Source organism: Dryobates pubescens, chromosome Z (assembly GCF_014839835.1).
Source record: "Dryobates pubescens isolate bDryPub1 chromosome Z, bDryPub1.pri, whole genome shotgun sequence".
NCBI classification, from domain to species: domain Eukaryota; kingdom Metazoa; phylum Chordata; class Aves; order Piciformes; family Picidae; genus Dryobates; species Dryobates pubescens.
In genome coordinates, this window is record NC_071657.1 from 127654907 (window position 1) to 127673542 (window position 18636).

The following is an 18636-nucleotide window of genomic DNA, read 5'->3' on the forward strand; positions in this document are numbered from 1 at the left end:
TTTACCACCAGTCCTGGCTCACCAGAGAGGTCCCAGATGACTGGAAACTGGCCAAAGTGATGCCCGTCCACAAGAAGGGCTGGATGGAGGAGCCCAGAAACTACAGGCCTCTCAGCCTGACCTCAGTGCCAGGAAAGATTATGGAGCAGATATCTTAAGGGCAATCACAGTACACCTGCAGGATGGCCAAGGCACAGTCAACATGGATTTAGGAAGGGTAGATCCTGCCTCACCAACCTGATCTCCTCCTATGCCCAGGTGACTGCCTGGTGGATGTGGGGAAGGCTGTGGATGTAGTCTACCTGGGCTTCAGCAAGGCCTTTGATACCATCCCCCACAGCAAACTCCCGGCCAAGCTGCCAGCTCATGGCTTGGACAGGACCACTCTGTGCTGGGTTAGGAGCTGGGTGGAGGGCTGAGCCCAGAGGGTGGTGGTGAATGGTGCCACATCCAGCTGGCAGCCAGTCACTAATGGGATCAGTGCTGGGCCCCGTGCTCTTTAACATCTTTATTGATGATCTGGATGAGGGCATTGAGTCCTCCATTAGTAAGTATGCAGACAACACCAAGTTGGGAGCAGATGTTGGTCGGTTAGAGAGTAGAAGGGCTCTCCAGAGGGACCTTGACAGGCTGGAGAGATAGACAGAGTCCAACATGATGGCATTCAAAAAGTCCAAGTGCCAGGTGCTGAACTTTGGTCACAACAACCCCAAGCAGCGCTACAGGCTGGGGTCAGAGCGGCTGGAGAGCAGACAGGTAGAAAGGGATCTGGGGGTACTGGTTGACAGCCAGCTGAACATGAGCCAGAAGTGTGCCCAGGTGGCCAAGAAGGCCAATGGCATCCTGGACTGCATCAGAAATAGTGTGGCCAGCAGGAGCAGGGAAGTCATTCTGCCCCTGTACTCAGCACTGGTTAGGCCACACCTTGAGTACTGTATCCAGTTCTGGGGCCCTCAGTTTAAGAAGAACATTGAGATTCTTGAACGTGTCCAGAGAAAGGCAATGAGGCTGGTGAGAAGCCTCAAGCACAAGCCCTGAGGGAGCTGGAATTGTTTAGCCTGGAGAAGAGGAGGCTCAGGGGAGACCTTATTGCTCTCTACAGCTACCTGAAGGGAAGTTGTAGACAGGTGGGGGTTGGTAACCTTTCCCAGGCAACTGGCAACAGAACAAGAAGACACAGTCTCAAGCTGCACCAGGGGAAGTTTAGGCTCGAGGTGAAGAGAAAGTTCTTCACAGAAAGAGTTATTGGCCATTGGAATGGGCTGCCCAGGGAGGTGGTGGAGTCACTGTCCCTGGAGGTGTTCAAGAGGGGATTGGATGTGGCACTTGAAGCCATGGTTTAGCTAGTCATGAGGTGTTGGACTTGATGACCTTATTGATTCTATGATTCTAAATCTTAATTTATTTAGACTAGCATGCAAAGAGTATTTCAATTCTGCTTAGTTAGAAATGTCTATAATTTTAGAATAGAGTGACTGAGATTTATTATTATTATCTCTTTCAGAGTACCTTGATCACACTGAGCACATCCCTGTGTAGAAGCCTGCCAAAGCCTGTGGGACACTTGTGGACAGTCTGAACATATAAGATACAGACTTGGAAGAGGATCATTTTGCAAACATTGATTTACCTGCTGCACTCCCTTCATTTTTTCCATATGTCTTCCCTGAGGATCTGTGTTACAGTCAAGTGGTAATTTCCAGTTTGTCTGCTGTAGCTTCCTGCTTATCGGATGATTAGCTGTGACCTCTCATACTATGCCCACTGCACCCTGTGAGATTTCCAGGCAGTCTCTCCTGCAAGTACCAGGCCTGATCCACACTGCTTTTGTCTCATAGAGAAACCCACAAAATAAAGCATAATTCATGCTAGAAAGCACAGTGTAATTTTAATTATGTCATTTGGTTTAGCCCTCCTTTGCAATAATCATGGAATCATAGAATGGTTCAGGCTGGACAGGACCTCGGAAGGTCATCTAGTCCAACCCTCTCTGCAGTCAGCAAGGGCATCCTCAACTAGATCAGGTTGCCCAGAGCCTCATTGAGCCTCACTTTGAATATCTCCAGGGATGGGGCCCCAACACCTCCAGTGTTCCACCAACATCATAGTAAAGAACCTGTTCCTAACATCCAATCTAAATCTGCCCTCCTCTGCTTTGAAGTCATTGCTCTCATCCTATTACCACAGGCCTTTGTAAACAGTCTCTCTCCATCCTTCCCGTAGGCCCCCTTCAGGTACTGGAGAGTTACTATTAGGTCTCCCCTATGGCAAGAGAAAGTAACTTTCTTGGAGAAAAATTGTAGTTCCCCTGAAGTCATTAAGCATTATTAATACCTGTGAGTTTTGGGGAAACTCTGTAGCACAGGGTAGACTTGTGGTGCACACCCAAGACCAGAGTTATCATCTGGGCTCTCTGTGATTTCTAAATGCAGAGAACTGATGTGGTTTACAGTCTCCTTTGTTTTTCATGCAGCAAAATGGAACTATGGTATTTTATATGCTGATGCAATTATATTTAGTACTTAATAAATATCAGCACTGGTTAGCTTTCTTAAATGATAAAGGAGGCCTATTAATGGCTTGTAGCCTCTCATTTCAGTTTTTCACCATAATATAAAAACACCTCTACATGTGTTTTAGGCATCAGCCAAGAGGTACCCAAGGGGTGCAATTACCACTTACTATATTAAAGCAAAAAAAAAGAGTTTTTGCTCTAAAAATACCCTGAGATAAACAAGGATTCTAGAAAAATGCATTGTTCTAAGTTTATGTTTATTTTTCCAGTGATGGTCATTGAACAATGTGAAGCATTTTTCTGCACAGATTTTAATATTTTTTTTTCATTTTTGGAGGCATGGCTAGCAGATGTGAGATGTCTCAGACCAAAAGGGATTTAAAATGCTGGATGATTCCAAATATCTGCCTTTAACAAACAGCTTCCAATAAAACGGGATTGTACTAGGCTGAATGGCAGTCATTACCATGAGGCTCTTGCTGCCTGCAGTTGTAACCCTTCATGAGATCCAGGTATGTGAGCTTTTAGCCTGCATGGCACTGATTAAACCATCAGGGTCTGAAAGTAAAAAGCACAGGCATGATGATGGAGGAAAACCAGCTGAGACATTAGTGCTTGCTGACAGTACTTCTGTACATCAGAAACCACTGTAAATTTTCTGATCACTTCCATAGCATCCTCAATTAAGACATTCTGTAAATTATTACAGTCCCTTGCTGAGAGGGATCCAGGGCATGAGGGAGCCTCAGCACTTCTGGTTATCTTCTCTAATATATCCTCACAGCAGCTAATCACAAGACTTTCCATGTACCTTACATCTGGAAGAATAGATTTACGTATGAAAGACAAAGGCTCTAAATCAGTCAGTGTAAGCCATGAATAACTTCATTAGAATCAATGTATTCAGCCAATGCAGTTTAGATAAGGCTCAGCCAAAAGGGCTCTTAACTGTAATCCAGTCTTGGCACTGGCTTGCATGCTTACAGGTTTTAGACTAGGCACAGACTTTAAATAGACAAATTGTTGATAGGTTAATAAATATCCTTTTTCCTTGATACTTTCTTCCATGTTAAGGATTGGAGGAAAAGTACAGTTGGGAGGAGTGACTGTACACTGTTATTTTATAATATGCTACAAACTAGTGCAGTACAGAAAGCTTTATATGAGTAAGCATGCTGGGACCTCATTCTGGGTCCACTCTGCTCCCCACAGCTTGGAAGTGCTGTGAAACTACAGAAAACACAGGCAGAAAACAACATTAAAAGGTATCTAGTGAATTAGGTTAGACAGAAGAAACTCACTTTCTACAGTCTGCCAAAGGGAAGGCTCAGGGGAGGCAAGATCATAGAATATAAATACCTTCAAAGCAAGGGGATTATTCACTTTACCATAATATGACAAAACAAAAAGTAGTGGCTTCAAACTAGGGAACACAAAGTGCAGTGGAGTAATTAAGCCCTGAATGGAACATGGTGCCAATGAGGAAGGGGCCAAGTGGGAGGAATGAGGTCAGAAGAAAAGACTTAAACTGATAGAGGAAGAGAGGATTACAAACATAATTAATTTGGTGTTTGGGAAGCTGTGGGATTAGGAGCAGGCAATATTCTTCTCTCTGTAGAAGAGCTCTGGGCCTGCTGCACACATCCCACCAAGGCAAGATGTCCTTGTGTTCAGTGGTCTTCGTTAGGCCGCACCTCGAGTACTGTGTCCAGTTCTGGGCCCCTCAGTTTAGGAAGGATGTTGACTTGCTGGAGCGAGTCCAGAGAAGAGCAACGAAGTTGGTGAGGGGTTTGGAACACAAGCTCTACGAGGAGAGGCTGAGGGAGCTGGGGTTGCTTAGCCTGGAGAAGAGGAGACTGAGGGGTGACCTTATTACTCTCTACAACTACCTGAAGGGAGGCTGTAGACAGACGGATGTTGGTCTCTTCTCCCAGGCGGCCAGTACCAGAACAAGAGGACACAGTCTCAGGCTGCACCAGGGGAGGTTCAGGCTAGATGTTAGGAAAAAGTTCTATACAGAAAGAGTGATTGCACATTGGAATGGGCTGCCTGGGGAGGTGGTGGAGTCGCCATCACTGGAGGTTTTCAGGAGGAGACTTGATGGGGTGCTCAGTGCCGTGGTTTAGTTGTTTGGGTGGTGTTTGATTGGTTGATGGGTTGGACACGGTGATCTTGAAGGTCTCTTCCAACCTGGTTTATTCTATGTATTCTATGTATTCTACTTGTCCAGGAAGAACTAATGTCCCAAGTAAGGTCATCATGAGCCCACACAATGTGCTGAACTTCCTTGCAAATCTGCATCCACCGAGCTTCCCCAAGGATGGAGAAGGGTTCTTGGTCTGATCTGAATGTCAGCATCACATTGACCCCAGGAGACATCAGAACAGGAATGCCTTTGTTTGCCTCCACCATGATTATTAGAAAAAAACAAACACAACCAAAACAACCCCCCACAAACAAACAAAAATCCCCAACAGACAAACAACTAAAGAATCATCTGAAACATCACCATGTGGAAAAAGTCATTCCTGTTCACCGATCTGTAAAACAGAGATGTGCAAGACTGATATTTGAGCTACTTTGAAACTTTGGCTGCTATACACAGACTGGTGTGCTTATGGTAACGGTGGGAGAAGGATGGGATGATGGCCTGCCAGAAGAGCTCCTCTAGAAAAGGAGAAGGTGATGTGGCTGGCCCAGCCACCAGGAACAGAAACCTGAGGACAAAGCAGGGGTGTCCTCACAATGTGGGATGGGGAACTGTCAGACGAGTAAAGCAGCAAGTATTGGGAGGAAGACCTGGACTGTGGGCTCATGGTTTGCTCATCCACTGGACAAACAACTTGATCTTTCTCTAATTACTTTGTGGATATGTCTTACTGCCCAAGGTTGGGAAAAGGGAAGTAGCAAAAGGCCACTTCCTGCCCCTAGGTCCTCCTGAGGCCAGGCAAGGTTACACTGATAGCCAGGAAGACACTCAAGGTGCTTCAAATCCCAGGGCATAGGTTTTGCAACAGATTTTCTCTCAATCCATGCAGAACATGGGCCACTCTGTAACTGAGCTTTTCCCTTTAACTTTCCAACCCTCTGTGAGAGCTGAAGATTTCTTTATTAAAATGTGCTATACAGTAGTATATCATTAGCTAATATTTTGAATCATATTACAATATTTTAAGATTTTCTTTATTCTTTTTTTTTTCCCCTTCTCTGAAAGACTCTATGCAGAAATGAAGCTCCTTTTTAAAGAAAGAAGGAATCAGGTTTGGAAAAAAATAATAAAGACAGATAAATCCCTGCATTTGCAGACAAAAAAGGATGTCTAGAGTAGTTGACAATACAGAGCCAGAAGTTGTTATACGCCCACAACTGCTACATATCCTTTCCCACACTGAAGCAATGTCAAAGGTGAAGCTGAGTTCATTATCACAACATTTTTCCACTTAAAATAATTGCTTATGCTTATTGGGAAAGGACTGTGGTCAGACAACAAAACATCTTGGGAATATCAGAAGCAGAGCAAGGGTTCACACAAAATACTGTACCTTTCAGACACATTTTTTTAAATGGTCTTTTATCTCAGGGTTGGTGGTTGTTTTTTTTTAGTTAAGTCATTGATTCTAAAACCAACATGAGTTTAAAAAGAATTTCCATGAATTAAAACATGCACTTGTGTTTTGGCTAAATAAAGTAAATTTCAGAAGATGGCAAATTACCATGCTCAAGAACTATTTCTAGAAAAGCAGTGCCTGATTAGTCCGTGTTTTAATCAAGTAAACAGAGGACAACCAATTCTATAAATAATATTGGGGTCTATGTCAGTAAAAATTAGCAGGATGTGATCTTTACAGTCTCAGTTGTTTTCATATTAATTGGAATACATAATGAAAGTAATTATACTCTGATATTTTGGTGCATGTCTCAGTGTATCTTGGAAGGCGTCCAGTAAGTTGTCTGTCTGTATCTGATTTATAGAACGGTGATTTGTCATTTTAAATTGCTCCTTGTGAGCAGTAAGCATGAAGTATTTGTATAAATAGTATAAATAGTAAAAATAGTAAATTACTCTTGATTTTCACCTTTCACCTTTCTGTGCCCCCTCCAAAGATGTCACTAAGAATAAAGTACTGGGGGGAAAAAAAAATCCCATGTGATTTGCTGACAAGAAAGTCCCTTTTGAAGTGAAATAGTGAAAATTGGCCTGAAATTCTACATGTGTGTGTATTATACAGCCTGTGTGTGTATTATACAGCCTCTGTGTGTACAAATCATGTCACATGAATGGAAACATTTTTGTGTTAAACATACTGGGGATTAACAGCCTCTGCCATGTCAGGGGAGCAAGTAATCTTTTTTTTTTCTCCAAAATGTAGCAGAGCTGATAGAGTAGAAGTGTGAGAAAGGCTGAATTTAAGACTGAGTCTAGGTATGACCCGGTGAAGAAAGCAATCCTTTACAGACCCTTAGGTTTTCAGGCACAATATTGGGTCTCCTCCAGCTTATCCCTTTAAAAAAGGTGCAAGATAGATGAAATTGGAAATTCAGAGGCTACATCCCTTGAACACATATAGGAGAAGGAAAAGACTCTTGATGTTGACAGGAATATTTCCAGTGACTTTAACTAGCAACAAGTGGCATTGGGAGTACACTGGGAAGAGCAGCAGGATTCTGGCAGGAGAGAGGAGGTGTCAAAGAGACAGAGATTTGCTGGGAGATAACCCTGCATCAGCCACTAGCAGGCTGATGCTGCTTTCCATCCCTGCAAGCATTTGCATGTCTCTTCTGTTTCTCTTGAAGGAAGTTTTCCCTACAACAGTCATACATAATATTCACAAGGGTCTGAAATGGGGTCAAACAGCACAGCTACGAACAAGGCATTTTACAGCTATCATCGACAGCCCTACTGCAGTAACTACCCCACCATGGTGACCCACGCTGTGAGATTAGCTCTCTAAGGTCCCACCTTTGTCCCGATGAGGTTTTCCAATCATGCTGCTCTTTGCATCACTCCCTCCTTGAGATCACACCCTGGGGCGGTTGTGTGCCACATACTGTGCTGTTTCCTTAAGAGCTGTCACTACTCTCTGGGTGAGGGGACTGTCTTTTACACTGTTTGCAGGTCAAATAAGCATCCAGCATCACTGCAAATGACCAGTGGGACTTTAATGATATTTCCATTACAAGCAGATCCTAGCTTTACCCTCTATACCCCTTCTCTAACCCCACTAAGACAAACATACATGCTGTGTTAACAGGTCTAAGCCTTCAGTTCACTGAACCAAGCTATTCTTCTGACTCACTGCAAGATTCATTTCACCCATTTCACAAACTGTGGCATTCACCAGTCGCCTTTGTGCTAATCAGGCAGCTGAGAAGAGATGAGTGGCTCTGGCCAAGCAGAGAACAAATCATGCAGACCCTTTCCCATGGCAGCCTATGCTCCCCATGACAAGGAAGTTCCAGCTGACAGCATCTCAGCTCTCTGGGGGCACAGCTGGACTCAAACCCTGCTTGGGCTGCACTCTGCATCATCCCACTGGCTCTACCACATGGGCATGATCACAGCAGACCACTTAGTTATTCCCTGAGTAAAGTTTAATTTTCTTTGATTGGCACAATCATCTACAACTTTTGCCACAGTTATGCTAAACTTGGCATTTTTACAATACCTGTTCACTTTTTCCCCCCATCTGTCCCACATCCCTTTGTTCAAGTTCTCCATCCATTTATTCAAATGGATACATTTTCTGGTAATAATTTTTGTCTTGAATTTTGTCCTGAGTCAGTATTCAGATAAAAGTTAGAACTAACATTTTAAGAATGCACAGAAAGAGCTTGTTAAAATTTTTCCTGCAAGTAAAATAAATTACCTTCTGTCTACTGTTTATACAGGGGAAATCCAGCTTTTAAATGATGCTTTGTAGTTAGAAATAGTTTAGTATACAAAATATATACTGATTGCAGTTAGTGAACTGATAGATTGCTTCTGATCAGCCTAAGCCTGATTTCCAAAAATATTGAGAAAGAAGAGAAGAGAAGAGAAGAGAAGAGAAGAGAAGAGAAGAGAAGAGAAGAGAAGAGAAGAGAAGAGAAGAGAAGAGAAGAGAAGAGAAGAGAAGAGAAGAGAAGAGAAGAGAAGAGAAGAGAAGAGAAGAGAAGAGAAGAGAAGAGAAGAGAAGAGAAGAGATGAGATGAGATGAGATGAGACCAGGTTGGAAGAGACCTTCAAGATCATTGCGTCCAACCCATCATCCAACACCATCTAATCAACTAAACCATGGCACCAACACCCCATCAAGTCTCCTTCTTAAACACCTCCAATGATGGTGACTCCACCACCTCCCCAGGCAGCCCATTCCAATGGGCAATCACTCTCTCTATGAAGAATTTCTTCCTAACATCCAGTCTAGGAAGAAATTTAGTGCCTAATAAAGCAGTTCATTATCTTCTGGGATTTCAGGCCAGTTGCTTTGTCCCTGTCCAAATCAGTGCCACTAAGATGCTGAGACACTTCTGAAAAGCATCCATACATGCAAGAATATCTTTGTAAGTACATCCAGATTTCTTTAAGATTCAGTTGATGTTTTTATTGTCTATGCAAGCTTGCATTTGTAAACTGGAAAACAGAAACTTTTTTCTTCTCTCTTTAACTCAGCCTCTCAGCTTTAGAAGAAGTTACATAAATAAGAAACTTTTTTCTTCTCTCTTTAACTCAGCCTCTCAGCTTTAGAAGTCGCATAAATAAGAAAAATATTACATTTGCATCTCACAACTACAAATTCCAAGGGATATAATTCAGAAAAGCTTCTTGCATACAGCACAAACTTTAAAAGCTCCAAAGGAAAAAAAAAATAAGACCAAACAACAAACCCCTCCACCCCTATTGATCCATTCTAAAGGTTTATTCAATGTGCTATGCGCTATTGGACAGAATTACGTAGCTCTGGCCTTAGTGATACAGAAAATATTTTTGCTATTGGAAAACAAGCACTTTTGAGCTCCTAAACATCTAAGAATAATCAGATTAATTTTGAGCCTTCGAACAGGTTGTCATTGTCAAGACATGTAAATAGTACTTTCAAAGTCAAGTGTATGTATTCTGTCTGTTGACACTTCTGCATGACATGAAAAACAAAAAAAAAGCTTTTCATGTTGGCAGGCATGAAGTGTACAGGTTGTACCTTGAGGTTAAAAATCTTTTAATCAAATGTAATAATATCTACAAATATAAAATACAATGAATTCCACACTGTCTGAGTAGATGATGTTATGTAGTTACACAAATATAGTGACAACAACATCAGTCCATGTAATGAGTAATGTAATGAGTAATTCTTAGGGAGTGCATGTCTCCTGTTGAGGTCAGCCCAAATAAAGGTCACAGTCAGCCAGTGACTATCTGGCACCTCAAGCAGAACCTGTAAACAGTGGAGCTGTGTCTTCTCCAGGTCCTTGAGTTGTGGGAAGGCAGTGGGATGAAAAGAACTGTCGGGCACTCTATGGCCTTTCAAAAGCAGGAGCAGATCTTGAGGCTGTTTGGTCTACTGCCAGCACAGATGTGGTGTCAGCAAGAAATTCACATGGAGGGAGATGTCATTCAGTACAGGCATGGGTGCTCCAACACAAAGTGAAATATATTTCTTTCTCATGAATTTTCAGTTTGTGTTTCTATTGGTCCAATCTTGCTTTAATGCCTCATCAAGGATTTTATCACTTTTAATGAACAAATATTCATTACAAAGACAATTTTGGCCATCCAAGTTCTGAATCAGAGTAGCAGCTACTATTTGTAAGATTTCAATGTTCAGATATGCAAGCTACCCAATGTCATTTAGATAATGTGCTGGGGCTGAATGTAAGTGATAATAAACTAATGTGGATTCATGATGATGACTCAGAGAAACAATATGGCATTATAAATTCCAGGTAATATGTTTCTCTTCAGCGTGGATGTGGTCTTGCTAAGAAAAATAGGTATCTTAAAAAGTTGTTCCTCTGGACCAAAAAAGCTGCTTGAATTCTTGAAGATAGATTACTGAAATGCAGTTCAAAGACCTCTAAAGGGTTTAAAAGTGGGGAAAATAAGGGCAAAAGGAAATTTGGTTTGGTTTGGTTTAATATGCAGGTGACTTTCTTGTTATCCTATCGTAAGAACTTTGTTACTATCTAATTTGGGGGTTAAAGGTTGGTGTTGAAGATCTGGGGTATCCAGGTGTGTAATAACACAGCCAAATTTTAAGACCAGTCAGACAGGAGCTTTATTAGCCATGACCACAGTGAGAGAACATTTGGACAGCACTGACCCTGCTGCTACTCTATGCTCTGGTAAGTGATTGCAGAAACACAGACTATAGAATGTGACAGACAAAAAAGAGGTGAGGAAAACCAGTAGCTTGCTAGCTGCTGCAGCTCTAAGTAGAACTCACACAGTACATAAGGTGAAGAGGTGGAGGAATGGCTCTTAGTGGAGCCTGCATTATGAAGCTCACTTAACATTGCCTTCAGTCGGCAGCGGGGAGGGGGAAACAAACACAGACTGCTAGCTCCTAGTCAAAAAAAATGTTCTTGTAGTTAGGATAAACTTCTTATCCAGACTTCTCAAGGCTTAAATATTAATAATTCTACCACCACATTGTTAAACATGCCTTGGGCTGTTGAGTCTTACAGTTTTGTCATGTCCAATGAATTCTGTATTATCAATCATAACAATCTGGGGTTTTTGTTTTCCCCTGACACGTTCAGTAGTGGAATGAATGTGCTCATCGTGAAAACCTGTTTTCTGCAATGTGCTGGTGTAATCTTCTCAGTCACAAGAAGTTCACCAGGTCATGCCTAGCAAGTGAAATGAAAACCCCTCATTGCTGATGCTCTCCCTCACACCCTCCCACGTACACACACCAACTATTCCGATGTTACCTCAGTATATAATAAAGTCTTCCATTCTGTATTTTCCAACTTTTATGGCCAGGTTTCCTAGCAGCAGGTTGTAATTGGAATCTGACTGTGAAATAAACAGGTACAAAATGACTGCCAGTTCCCAAAGATGTAAAAATAAGAGCATTTTAACCCCATGCTGTTAAAAGAGTTCCTGTATGGATTCTACAAAGTATCATCTTTACCTGAAGCTGAAGAAACTTTAAAGACAAGGACCTTTAGGGGTTTTGGCTTTGTTTTTTGTTGGGCTTTTTTCTTTGGTTTTTGTTTGGGTTTGGTTTGTTGTTGTTTTTTGGGGGGGTGGTATTTTGGGGTTTTTATTTGGTTTGATTGTTTGCTTTTTATTTTGGTGGGATGGGTTTCAGTTGGTTGGTTTATGATTTTTAATTTTTTATGCTGTCAGAATTATAAGCTTATAAAAGAAGTTAGGGCATTGTTGCACTTGGAATATCTTTGAGCAAAGTCAAAGAAGCAGCATTTACACCATAATCATATAACACTGCCCCTGTACTCCGTCGACAACTTATCTGCCCTAACATGTACATAGTGATATGTTCACTTATGGACAGGTCTCCTGTTAATATGATATTACAGTCTGCATCTTTCTCACAACAAATCCACACAATTAAAACCAAACCAAAACCAAACTTGCTACTGTAAATACCCTCCACTGATTCTGGAAGGACAACTGGAAGGATTCCTACTAATTCCAGAGAGATGGATAAACTGAGAAATTTAATTACATGCATTGGGTACATAGTATATAAAATTAATTTCTCCTTTTTATTTTATATTCATATACTTCCATGTATGCTTTTAGCAGTCCCATCTTCATACAAATACTATAAACTAGAGCTACTCAATCTCTCTACCACTATGTCCCATATCAAAAAAACCCAAAAAATTCCTGAGTATCTTACCAGGGATTGTGGCTCTGAGGAGAATTAGGGGTAGAGGTGATTTGCAACTCACAATTTGAGAAAACCAATTGCAAACTAAATGGCTAAGGCTCTTTGTAGTTATGCTGCCAAACTCTTCCTATTAGAAACCCTTCATTTCAGTAATTCAGAACTATTCCAGATTCTAAGTGTTGGGGCTGAAATTTTCCATGTCTGTTTTCCAAAAGAGTGTCAGCATAAATTGTCCAGTTGTTTCCAATAATAAATTCAGCAGAAAATATATTATTTGCTAATCATACTATTTAGCAGTCATTACTACAACAGTATGACTTGAGGCAAGGAAGTGAAATTTGGCATTGAATAGTCTGTGTGATGGATAAGCTTTTTGTTGTGCATCTATGTGTGTGGAGGGATATGATGCTCCAATGTAGCCAAGCTATAAATAATTAAGAATATATCTGATTGCATATGCTAAGTAGAAGTTGATAAATAGCATTTCCACGGATTCTGTCCATGCTAAGTCTACTCTCTTTTTTAACCCAGGATAAAGGAGGCTGAGACAACACTTTTCCCACAATTGCTCTGCCCAGATGCAGTGGCCCTGGAGCCAGATACAAAAGCAAGGTGAAGGTTACACAAGGTAGCTGTGTCAATCAGACCGCTCCCTGAGGTCAGAAAGGGAAAGCCATCTGTCTCCTTTCAAGCCCTTTTACCTAGCTTCTCCTTTACCAAGCCTTTCTTTACCTAGCTTCTACCAAAGGCATCCCTCTGACAGCCTTTAGGTGGGTGCTCAGCTCAAGAGAGAGGCTGCATTTGTCCTGAAGGACTGTTGGGTTCTCACACCCACATCTGACATCAGAGAGGGCTGAACTGAGACCTAATGAAGCCTGAAGAATGGTTGCCAATTGATTTCTTACTCAATGTCTAAAATTTATTGTGAAAGTTATTATTTATATTCCTCCACTGCAGCTTATTACCTGAAAAATGAGTCTCATAATACTCTGCTTTGCAGCAAAGGAGCATGGCACTAAGTTCATTACTGCTTGCAAAACAGCTGGGTAAACTAATGATGAACATGAAAGAAATGGTCATAAGGAACCAAATAATTCTGCATTACAGCAGGTTTGCACAATGCAATATGAATCAGGTATTGAATGCTCACTGAACACAAGGATAAAATCAAATACCGAGTTCATTAACGAGCCATCAATATGAAGCATGTCTCCATGCCAGGTGTCTGACTTTAGAAGAGGCCCATCAGCAAGGATGAAAAAAAAGTAGTATGTGTTCTCTTAATTAAAGACTGATCACAATGCACAAGCCCGAAGGAAGCTAGTTAAAATTGCAGAGATTAAAGCCAGAAAGAAAACCCAAACAACAACAAACCACAGAATTATGTTTTACTGCTTGACTTTCAAAGCTTTCTGTCCTTTTAACATTTTGTTCAATATAAAATGTTAACACATGCAAATAATAACAAAATGCAAGATAGGATAGCTAAACTGAAAATGATGATCTTATGGCTTTAAGTGCTGATATGCTTTCCTAGGAGTATACTTTAGATCATATGATTTTACAACATGTAAACATAATACAAGGAAAACCGAGACCAGATTTAGCACCTAACAACATATTCCTGAAACCTAAAAGAGACAAGAACAAGATCAATCTCAAAACTCCTACAGAAATCAGAGCTTTAATGTAAAGAAATGTAAACAAAACTCGGGATGACAGCAGCAACATGTTTTCCAATTTTTTCTGACATCTTTCTGGGGGTGATGTGATTTAGCACCAAAATACAATCCAATGACAAACAGTAAAAATCCCTCTTTGATGTAATTTCACAAAGCAGTCCTCTTCAACAGCAGGCTTCCCATGAACACAGGGTGACAGCTGAAAAAAGGTCAAGCTAAACCTTTACTTTAGACAGTCACTTTGGTTTAGATTCTCTAGCCTGGTAAATATGAGGGATAAGGTACCAGGCTAGATATCATCCATAATATTTAATTTTTCCAATGTCTCCCAGCCCTGCCTCCTCTCAATGTTGCCACCACTGCTGTCCCAGCAGACTGTGCACCCCTGGGCATTCTTTCCCGCACTGTGCTCTAAGAGAGAACTCAGGGTGTACCTTCAGCTTCACACCAGTGCAATGGCATCACTTCAGATGCTTCCATGTCGCAAAAGCAAATTTAAACCACCTCTGAGCTAGGGTTATGGGGATACCTTAGGACATCAGCTAAGGATACAGAGCCAAGGGCTGTGCAGGGCAGATGTGGCCCAAAGGCCAAAGGGCTGAGATTCACTCTGAAGTTGTGCTGGGTTACACCCATCCTGGGTGGAGGGCTGAGAGAGCCTTGCTCCCCCTCTGAGGATAAAAGAAACCTGATCCAGGGGAACAGAGAGGGACATGGTTTCCCCCTTCTCCTGGGAGGGGTCCCCTGGGTCAAAGGTGGTCTATTCCACTCCCCGTTCCTGACCAGCACAGCCTATAAAAAGGAGAACATTGCTGCCATTTGCTCTCTTTCTCTTGCCTCGCCTGCTGAAGAGGACAACAGCTGCAGCAGTTTTTCCTGTTTCTTCCATGTGTTCAGGCCTGGCATCTCCAAGCTGCTCTCACGCTCTCTAAAGGACTAAATTAACTTATATCCAAGGAAATACAAGGCTGTCCAGGCTTGGTTTTTTATATTTTCCTATTTATCCTTATTCCTTATCCTTGTAAACCCTCCCTGTTACTGCTATATATATATTGTTTAAAAAAAATTAAAAATTTACTTCTACTTCCAAACTGACTTCAGATTACTTCTTTCTTGTAGATTCACCTCCATCCCTTTTTCCTACCCCTTTTTTTTTCTTTCCCTTTCCTTATCAGGGAAAGGGAGGGTCGATGGGGGAGGAATTCTCAATTTCCTATCATCTGAGCTCTTAAACTCCAGTTAAAGCTCAAACCACCACACAGGTCTCACTTTGTTTGGCTATGCAGGGGTACCCAAAGGACCCGTCCTGAGTGACTAGACTGCTCTGCCGAGGGCTTCTTACTGGGCAAGCCAGAATCCTTGGAGCTCCTGTTCCTCTGCTCAAACCATTAGCAATTGATTATGGATGCCAGCCCTGAAGGTTTTAATCCTTCTTACCACCGTGGCCTTCAACAAAAGGGAAGTTTCTAGCAGCTTTCCCTCTGCCATGTGTTCTTTGTGATCAGGAGATTACTGGGCGTTAGGAGTCCATGTGCCTATCCTTGAACGGTTGGGATTTGGAACAGCGATTTGGAGCCCACGTTTAATAAATTAATCCTGTGACTTACAATAAGATTTCAAACCCTCCTGTTAGACTTGTTTTGAAACATTTCCTTATCATACATTAGCATAAAATTACAAATATGTTCTGTGGTATGTGAAAGATACTTATGCACCACAGTGGGCTCTGGACAGTGGCCTTCTGCCACATGCATTTTAAGCTGCGTGTGCAAGATAACCTGGTTATCTCAAAAGCCATGGTATAGTTTGGACTTGGCAATAAAGCTAAGAGCCATTTATAATCATGAGGAAAATTAAGCTGCAGTGTATTTCTGTTTTCAGTGCAGCAAATGAGTACTAACCACTGCACTATATTTTGTTATCACCTAGATTTTTCTTCCAGAATATCTGAAGAACTTTCTGGATATTCAATTTGCTATCATGACTGATTTTAATGTATCAGTCCCATACTTCTCTTCCTCTTCCAAATTACACTTGCTGAAGAAACAGAAATGTACTGAAAAGGAAAAACAAGCTCTCAATTCTGAAGGGGCAACAAGTGAATATTAATAATTTACTAATACATTAAAATATTTCTGACTATTTTCAGGTTAAACATCGGCAATCAGTTTCCAACAAGACAGCTATAATTATTAAGTATATCAGGTCACTGAGTAGACAGCATTAATGCATTGTCTGAGGTCCCAAGAATATGCAATCAGCCTTGATTACTGGTGGCCCAGTCCTGCAAGGTACTAAACAATTTCACCTTTCAATAGTAGCCAAAAATGTTTGGCATCCCTTAGGAATTAGCACATGAAAGAGCCTGCTATAAACTAGCAGTGAAACAGCTTCATGCAAAATTTTACTTTTGTTACTAATGAGAAAAGTTATTTCCAAAAGAACAGCTACACCAAGAGAACATTTGACCTACTGATATTAGAATTGCCTTCAGTTTCTGAGAGATGTTCCATACAGAAATACCCTGACTTGCTGTATACACAATGGCCAATTTTGTTTCTGGAGTTTTTGTTCTAAGCACTAACAAACCCACCGCAATGTGCATTATTCCTAGTATATTATCCACAATCAAAGTAACTTTAATGCAAACACATTCATTGAAATATTGATCAGTGAAGCAAAGATAATTGTTGGTCATAATCTGTAAGTGATCCACTAAACAAGAGATCTGTTATCATAAAAGTCTTAGTAGAACAGTAGTCACTCTATAAAGGAAAATGCCATTACACCCCATATTAAAATTGCAAATGCATTCCTATTTTCTTTTTCTTTTTCCCATTTTCACCTCTTTACTCCATCTGAAAAGTATTTTTCTTTTAGGAATAGAATAGAATAGAATAGAATAGAATAGAATGGAAAAGACCTTTGAGATCATCGAGTCCAACCTATCACCCAACACTATCTAATCAACTAAACCATGGCACCAAGCACCCCATCAAGTCTCTTCTTAAACACCTCCAGTGACCCCACCACCTCCCTGGGCAGTCCATTCCAATGGCAATCCAATCACTCTTTCTGTGAAGAACTTCTTCCTAACATCCAGCCTAAACCTCCCCTGGTGCAGCTTGAGACTGTGTCCTCTTGTTCTTTCACAGGTTGCCTGGGAGAAGAGACCAACCCCCCACCCGGCTACAATCTCCTTTCAGGTAGTTGTAGAGAGCAATAAGGTCTCCTCTGAGCCTCCTTTTCTCCAAGCTAAGCATCCCCATCTCCCTCACTAGAGTATGTGAGTTTGCTCACATACTTGATCAGCAGGAGTTGCCTGAGCTTCAGACCCTGTTGAAGTGCCTCTGCCTCCTCTATTTTGCACCAGGCACAGTGTCAACAACTGACTTTGTTGAAAGAGTGGTGACCAACATAAGCTCTCTGTCAGCTTCTGGATCTACCCAGTGGTCAATGTTGGATCAGCTAATCTGACTGAGACATGTTTGCCAAAAAAGTTGTTGCTAGATGAGAAATTTTTGTATGAAGTAAGCCAGCCAAACACTTCTGTCAAAATGTTCACTGGGTTCAGTGAAGCTGGACTTCAGCTGTCATAGGAGAGTGGAACAACCTTTAGAATAGACTAGACTAGACTAGAATAGAATAGAATAGAATAGACCAGGTTGGAAGAGACCTTCAAGATCATCGCATCCAACCCATCAACCAATCCAACCCACATAATCAACTAAACCATGGCACCTCCTTTCCACAAACAAGACTTCTGAAATTCTTTGGGCATTTGCACAGTTTGAAGCATGTTTTTCAAATGAGAACAGGCTTTTGTGCTTTGCAAGTATTTTAAAAATCCAACCCCCCATAAATTTTGGTATTCTGAAGGGTCAGCATTTCTGCAATCATGTTCTGAGCCACTAAAAGCAGGCTTTGGTACATATCTTACAGGTGTTAGATACAATGCCTTCATTAGTTCATTCTGTGTTACAACTAAACCAATTTTAAAGAGGGACATCAAAATTTTCTACTTTTGAAATATACTTGCAAAGAACAAAACAAACAAACCAACCAAAGAAACAAAAAACTAAACTTGTTTGTTTGTTTTGTCCCAGTGTCTTCTTTAAAGCTTGCTTAGTGCAAACACTCAGACTACTTCATTTCTTCCATTTCTTTCTTAATATTTGTCTTAAGACTCTCCAGCAAATCAAGAAAATCTGTTCACCCAAGGAACAAAAATGATGAGGTTACTGATGCTCTGTTTGTTCATCATTGGTTGGTGCTATTTTCAACTCAGTTATCAGAGTTAGTTATTGAATATGAGAGTGTAAATTAAATGTCACATCTGACTCATGCAAAGTAGATGTGCTGTCTATTTTACTGCCTTGCTAGTTCATACAAGGTGAAGAACATATCCTAGCTGTGAAGGGCTAAAAAAAAGAGGATTACTCCTGCAACACCCATTCATACAGTCTACAAATCTACCATCTGCCCTGAATAGAAGGTGGGATGAACTGCAGCATTTCACAAGCAGAGTAGAAAAACTGCATTGTAATCTCATCCCTGTAATCATTGTAATTACCCAGCTCTGTAGCAGCACCAGGGG